This window comes from Triticum urartu, chromosome 2A (genome assembly GCF_056163025.1).
Source record: "Triticum urartu cultivar PI428250 chromosome 2A, HENAU_Tu73, whole genome shotgun sequence".
NCBI classification, from domain to species: Eukaryota; Viridiplantae; Streptophyta; class Magnoliopsida; order Poales; family Poaceae; genus Triticum; species Triticum urartu.
This window is the reverse complement of record NC_141874.1, coordinates 262,916,698-262,923,279: the sequence shown is the minus strand read 5'-3', so window position 1 is coordinate 262,923,279 and position 6,582 is coordinate 262,916,698.

The following is a 6,582-nucleotide window of genomic DNA, read 5'->3' as shown; positions in this document are numbered from 1 at the left end:
ACTTAGAGCCCCACATCCAAAAATTGCATATATAAATAGCATTTTATTATTGTTTTCCTCTCTATGACTTGCCGGCATATTCAAAAATGTTGACCTACATGCCTGCGACATCTCATGTTGCAGAGGTTTATTCTGACCAGGAGTGAGGCTACAATCTACACTCAGTAATTGCCCTCAGATGGACTCACTACCTTCTACGTCTTCTGCAGTAGTTTATCTCATGAGTTGGCCTTCGACCGAATTTATTGTGATGAAACAAAGACTCGATATGACATTTGATATAATAAATCAGGTGTGATTGGACTTTGATATTTTCATCAATGTACTGTGTATGCCAGCATGATCAAGGGATGGTACAGATACATAGAGACTTGATTGTTTTTGGGTCGGATCGCTACAGATATGTGTTTGAGAGAGATGCCTCTAGTGAAAACTATGGGCCCAAGGTCTACTTCTACCATATATAGAAACACAAAAATACCTTGCTACAACTTTCTATTTTATTTTATTTTATCTTTGTAATTTATCTACCTACCACTACAAGATTTCATCCTTGCAAGTAACCGCCAAGGGGATTGACAACCCTCTTGCTTGCGTTGGGTGCAAGTATTTGCTTTTGTGTGTAGGTGCTCTTCATGAGGCTTGGTGTGATTCTCCTAGTGTATTGATAACCTTGGTTCTTGACTGAGGGAAATACTTATCTCTAGTGTACTGCATCTCACCTCTTTGAGGAAATCCCAAGGCAGCTCACAAGTAGCAGGAAGAATTTTGGGTGTCGTTGCTGGGGATACATCATCAAAACCTGTCAAGTACCTTCACACAAACTATCATTTACTTGCTCTTATTTTATTTTTCCTTTTTATTTGCCTTTGCCTCTCCTTTTCATCTCCTAATTCTTTTTTTAGAAAAACACAAAAATATTTTTGTTTGCTCGTTTGCTTGCTTTGTCGCTATGTCTCAAGAAAAATACTAAGTTGTGTGATTTTTCAAATACTAATAGTAATTATTTTATCAGTAATCCAATTGATCATCCCGCCACTAGTGCAAAGTCAGGTGATATTAATGTTGTTTTGCTAAATATTGTTATGCAAGAACAATTTTCCGGTAGTCCAAATGAAGATGTTGCATCCCATCTTAACACTTTCGTTAAATTATGTGATATGCAAAAGAAAAAACATGTGGATAGTGATATTGTTAAATTTAAGTTATTTTCGTCCGCACTACGAGATCATGCTAAAACTTGGTTTTCATCCTTGCCTCGAAATAGTATTGATTCTTGGGATAAATGTAAGGATGCTTTTATTGCCAAGTGTTTTCCCCCGATAAAATTATATCTCTTAGAAATAAAATTATGAACTTTAAGCAACTTGAACATGAACATATTGCAAAATCTTGGGAGATAATGAAATTAATGAGAAGAAGTTGTCCCACTCATGGTTTAAGTTTATGGATGATTAGACAATATTCATATGTGGGACTAAACTTTATTTCTAGAAATCTTCTTGACTCTGATGCAGGTGGTACTTTTATGGAAATCACATTGGGAGAAGCTATAAAACACCTTGATAATATAATGGTAAATTACTCTCAATGGCATACTGAAAGAGCTCCAACTGGTAAGAAGGTAAATTATGTCAAAGAAATTTCTACCTTGAGTGATAAAATGGATGCTCTTATGAAATTGGTTGCTAATAAAAAATCTCATGTTGATCCTAATGATGTGCCATTATCTACTTTGATTGAGAAAAATAATGATGTCGTTGATGTGAATTCTGTCTCTAGAAATAATTTCAATAACAATGCTTATAGAGGTAATTTTAATTCTAGACCATATCTCAGAAATTCCTCTAATAATTATGGAAATTCTTAAAATAATAATAATAGAGTACCTACTGATTTTGGGAGCAATATTAAGGAATTCATTAATTCTTAAAAGATTTTTAATACTATGGTGGAGGAAAAATTGAATAAAGTTGATGATATATGGCTAGGAACATGGATAGAATTGCTCAGGATGTGGAAACTCTTAAATCTAAAAAATTCCACATAAGCATGATATTAATGAGTCCATTAAGCTATATATATCTCCATTAATGAAATTAAAGAAAGAACTGCTAGGTTGAGAGCTAAGTGAGAATTCCTAGAAAAGGTTATTCCACCCGATTTTTACCGCAATTGTGATGAAGATATTAAAATGATTGGTGTCTCACACATTGAATCTTTGCCTAGTCATATAAAACTTGATGAGAAAGGGACTGGAGATGAGTCAACTTTAGCTAGAAGGCATTCCAATTGTTCGAAGAGTGATGATCTTAATGATCAAAATAATAAAGTGGGTTTGGAGAAGTCAAGACTTTAACTATTGATGTGCCCACTACTTTGGATTATAAGGACTTTAATTATTATAGTTGGTCTTCAATTGAGTGTATTTCCTTGTTGTAATCCATGTTAAAATCACCCAATTCTTACGAATAAAATAAAGCTTTCACTAAACATATCGTAGAAGCTATGGTGAAAGCTCATGAAGAAAAGCTAGGGTTGGAGGTTTCAGTACCTAGAAAATTGCATGATGAATGGTAACCTGCTACTAAAGTAAATATTAAAGATTATGAATGTAATGCTTTATGTGATTTGGGTGTTAGCGCTTCCACTATACCAAAATCCTTATGTAATGTGCTAGGCCTTGTTGATATGGATGAATGTTCCCCTAATTTGCACTTAGCGGATTCAACTATTAAGAAACCATTGGGTAGAATAAATGATGTGCTTATTCTTGCTAATAGAAACTATGTACCCACAGAAGTGTGCTACTGTTATGATTGTGTTTTATGTTTTAATTAGAGTTTGTGCCAAGTAAAGCCTTTGGGATGATTTGATTGATAGTTGACTTGATTTTGTGAAAAAACAGAAACTTTTGAGCCCGGTACTGGAATTCTTAAAATTCACTAGAACGTGATACAATTCTGAATTTTTAACACAATATATACAAATGTCCCACGTTGTCCTAATTTTTCAGATTTTTGGACTTACAAAGTAATGCATTTCTTCACATCATTACAAACTATTCTGTTTTTGACAGATTATATTTTCATTGCATAGTTTGATTATTTTAATGATGCTATGATTATATCAGGGGTATGTGTCATGGATAAGTTATAATACAATATGTATTATGAAATAATAAAATATGAATGTGTTTATAACAGTACCTAAAGTTTATGATTTGCTTGTTGTACTAACGGATCTCACAAGGTCTCTGTTGAGTTTTGTGTGCTGAAGTTTTCAAATTTTTGTGTTATCACGATGGATGAAGGCATAAGGTGCGGCAAGACACTAAGCTTGGGGATTCCCAAGGCATCCCAAGGTAATATTCAAGGATAACAAAGCATCTAAGCTTGGGGATGCCCTGGATGGCATCCCCTCTTTCGTCTAAATCCATCGGTATATTACTTGGAGCTATATTTTTATTAGTTACATGATATGAGTTTTGCTTGGAGTGTCTTGTATTATAGTACTCTTTGCTTCTTTTGCATTTAAGTTTGCCACAATCATTGTTTGCTACAGACACCTTTTGAGAGTGACACACATTTATTCATGATTTGTTAGAATACTCTTTGTGCTTCACTTATATCTTTTGAGCTAGGTAGTTGCTCTAGTGCTTCACTTATATTTTTTGGACCACATCAGTGGTTATATTTTAAAGAAATAGTTGCACTCTCATGCTTCATATACCTTTTTGAGAGTCTAATAAATAGTAATGGCAATATGCACATCTCAATTCTTGATTCATGCCGGAATAAATGGGCTTCCCAGGTCGTTTGCAATGGTGGCCGTCAGATCGTTCTCCTGGGCGGCCACGATCGAAGCGGTGCCACCGCCTGTAATTTCGTCCAGCCAGAGGGGTATTCCTGTCTTTTCCAGCGAGCCTATATAGGCACATTCATAGCCAGGTTAACATTTCCCCCATGCGGTGAAAACCCTAGCCGCCACACCCCGCGCTCGCGTCCCCTTCTCTTCCTGCTCCACTACCATTGATCTCTATCACACCTCCAGTAGCATGTCTTACCTCTACACTACTGGCGAGGTCCACCTCATCGGCATCCATGATCTATGGCGCCTCCTCAACGTGCTGGTGCTTCTAGAAGGTCCTCTTCCATGACGACGGTATCCTTCTGCTCCATGATGCCTTGCTGCTGCTATCCTCCTTCTCGTTTGTGGCCTTGTCTTCCTTCTCCCCGCCGGCAGTTGTGGTGAAGAAGGCGCTAGAGGCCCTGCCAGCGGCAAAGCGGTATGCTAGTGGATCTTGTCCTACATGCTTCCAAATCCAAAGAACAGATTGTTTTTTTGTCTTTCTTGTTTTGTTGGTACCTTACTGATAAACAGATAGCTTTCAAATGTACTAATTCAACATTGTGTTCAGCTTCACAGATCTGTATGGGACCTTTGAGGTTGTGTTCATGTTCCACTGGTTGATGTTGCATAGCTTCACAAATCTACAGGTTCAATATTCAGTTCTTTCTGTTAATTGGATGATGTGCTTTCCCTCGTGGGCTGTATTTGTGTGTTCCAATTTTTCATTCATGACTACAACATCAAAATAAAGGTGATAATTAAAGGGGGATTAACTGCATGTCACATCTTTATACAACTATGATGAGTGATAGAAAGTAAGGATAGGATACCTAAACATTGGGGCATGTACCTTTGTTAATAGTTCAGAGAAGAAACATTTAACATCGTTGCTTTGTTAGAGATGCATAGGTTTCATTTACCTGGAGAACCATTTGGTTGATACCCTTCCGTACTATAAGTTAATCCGTCCTTTCTACCACTTATTTTGAATAATCAGTAAAAAAATAGTTCATGAGTTCCAAATGTAAGAAATACTTAATCAGTAACTACAGCCCTGAATGAAATCCTCATGGTACAATGTGTCCCTCATATTTAGCCTTGGTTGTGTGCTCACCATGCCCCTCTTATACTCTCAGATCCTACTTGTCTGGTTAGTGTGTTATGTCTATTGCGTGACTACATCTAGCCTTGCCCTGTGGTCATAGTCAGGTAGAATATGTTGTCCCCTAGTCTCTATTTTGTTTCTCTGGCTAATAGCAATTTCTAGCACACACAACAACTTATTATTGTTACATGCTTCAGATGTAGACCTTCTTGATGGTGTCTGAGCATCACATGTTTTCGGTGCAGGTGTGAGGTTAACCCCAGGCTCGATGTACCCTGCGAGAGGGCAACTCAAATAGAGACGGGCAACACATCCGGTGCATCACGCCGAAGGCTCTAATGGAGGCTCCACGTCATGACACCAGGCAAGGTAATCTTGAAGTAAATATGTTGTTTCCCATTCCTAGGTTCTTCAAGCTTTCGATTTTGTTGCAGGGCTGTTATCTTCAGTTCCTCTTCATTGGGGAGTGTGCTCATGCTCACCTTCCTGTGGCAGTCGCTACTACCTCACTACTGCAGGATGCTGCTAACGTGACACTACGATTAGAGACCCTTTCACGAAACTCTGTGTGATGCATTAATCGCAAACAGTGACGTAAAAAACCCATAAAAAAAGATGCAAAACATTTGCGATGGCGGAGACATCAAACACAGTTTAGACTTTAGTTGCGTGTGCGTTGCAGGGCACACGGTTGATCCATATGAACTGTTTGCGATGAGACAGAACAACAGAAACGGGCAGCCATATCAAGGTGTGTGCAATATACGACATACAGTTCGCTCAGATGAACTGTTTGCTATTAGGGAGTGCAATAGAAACGGTTAGCCAGATCAAGGTGTGTGTGATATATGGCATACGGTTCACTGGGATAAACTATTTTCGATTAGGTGACACAACAGAAACAGTTCAACTTAACAAGATGTGTGTGATATGCGGCATACAGTTCTCATAGATGAACTATTTGCGATTAGCTAAAAGAACACAAATGAGTCGTGTAAACAAGATGTGTGTGATACGCGGCAAACAGCCCACTTGGATGAACAGTTTGCGATGAGAAATTACAACACAGGTGGTTACTATAGTTAATTCGTGTGCGATTCTGTGTGTACAAAAAACTTTGAAAATTGCAAACTAGTTGCTTGTGGTGGCTAGGAGTATCGCACACGATGCGTCTACGAGTACTCGTGTGCAATGATTAGTAAGTTACACATACGTTTCCTTATGTTAACACGTGTGTGAATTTGCAATATGGACAATTAATATGCAAATGCTTTGACATCGGTGTTGATCGCCATTTCCAAAAACGGACGTCCTCTACTCTACCGCTCTACTGAGCACACGCTTAAACTCAATGAACTGTGTACGATACTAATACTTTCCATGAACATTTGAGAACTTGGCTAACAACATTTGAGTAACATATATATAGTGGTTACACTATTCGACAAAAGGAGGGTCTTTGTAACACAGTTTTGACAACCATATGGTCCATATCTACATACTTAACATAGTAAAAACTATCACATTTTAAGAGGCTGAGGTCCAACAACCATATGGTCCACATCTACATACTTAACATAGTAATAGCTAGCACATTTTAAGAGGTTGAGGGCCAACAACCACAA